The sequence below is a fragment of the Gavialis gangeticus genome, unplaced genomic scaffold (genome assembly GCF_001723915.1).
Source record: "Gavialis gangeticus isolate Ggan-Ray unplaced genomic scaffold, GavGan_comp1, whole genome shotgun sequence".
Lineage (NCBI taxonomy): Eukaryota > Metazoa > Chordata > Crocodylia > Gavialidae > Gavialis > Gavialis gangeticus.
In genome coordinates this window covers 34,355,403-34,356,839 of record NW_017729034.1, presented here as the reverse complement: position 1 = coordinate 34,356,839, position 1,437 = coordinate 34,355,403, and positions in this window count along the sequence as shown.

Sequence of the window (1,437 nt, the reverse complement as noted above, 5' to 3'; positions counted from 1 at the left end):
GGGGGGGGGGGTGGCAGCTCCTGCCTCTGCACACCCCCCAAAGGAGGCATGTGGGGCCCCCAGATCTGTGTACAAGCTGCCCACTGTGGGCTCGGGGTTGGGGGGGAAGAGCCAGGGCTACACTCAGGGCAGGGAGGGACAGGGGTGGAGTAGGCAGTGGCAGTGCTGGGAGGGGGGCTACAAGGTGGGCTACAGCCACTCCAAAATTCACTATAGCCACCCCATAGCCCTCCCCCCCCACTGCCTGCCCAGAGTGCAGCCCTAGCCCAGCCCCCCCACTGGGAAGAGGCTGCCACAGCCCCCATCCCACCCTCACCTCACACACAAATACCCTTTATGCCTCTCCCGGGGAGTGTGCAGAGGCAGGGAGCTGCCCCCTCCCACCACCTGCATCCCCCAAATCAGCCTCCTATGGCTTCATCTGCCCATGCCCCAGCCTCACTCCATCCCTCACCGTGGGGGCCTCAATCTGCACCCTCCATGTCCCTTCCCTCCCCCACACCTTTCCCCCTACAGAGTTAACTGGTTAGATGCCGCTCTCCAAGCTGCCAGCCTGTGTTCCTGGCCACGTGACCCAAAGTCAAACTTGGGGTCGAAAGTTCACGGACTGGGTACACAGGCTGGAACACTGGAACAGGCTCCAGGGATGTCATACAGACAAGAGCTACATGCAGACTGAGGCTGTTTTGTTGCACAGCAGGGGCTAAGTGCTGCTAAAGCTCCTAAGAGCAGCACTGGAACCAAGCAGTGGGCTCAGGCTCAGCTGGCCCTGCTTAGGGGGTTGAGTGTTAGTGACCAAGTTGCCTGACTGCCATGCTAAGGCCTTACAGGTGTAACGAGACCTACCTTTCACCACATCATTGCAGGAGTTCTGTCCATTGCAGTACTGGCAAGTTTACCTAGCGGGACACTAGCATTCTCCAGTGCATTCTCTAGTGCATTTGTGTCAATTCCATGCATTGTTTCTTTAAGAGCCACAATGCCTGCCATTTCTTTCTTTACATTTTCATCTATTCAAATATAGCAAACAAATATTACTAGTTGTGGTTGGTCTTTGAGTTTGTCAGCAGAACAGATCTCTTATACGGGCCTCTTTAAATTATTGGAAAAGATTGGCTGTCCACCAGAACTCAGTCAGCATAATCTACCCTTTCCATGACAGAATGTGGCGAACAGTCACCTATAGGGGATCGACATCTAAGGCTTTTGAGATTTGAAGCAGAGTCAAGCAGGACTGTGTCCTTGCCCTTACCCTATTCAAGATTTTCTTTTCTTCTGACCTACACTTTTCAGATGGTATAATCAGGGTGAGTGCCAAGGGTGGCTGCAACACCTCCTAGTGGCCACGCAACTCTAACCCTGCTCCAGCTCTAGTGTGCCCTCCCCTTCTCACTTGTTTGCCATAGTTTCATAGTTTCATAGTTTCTAGGGTCGGAA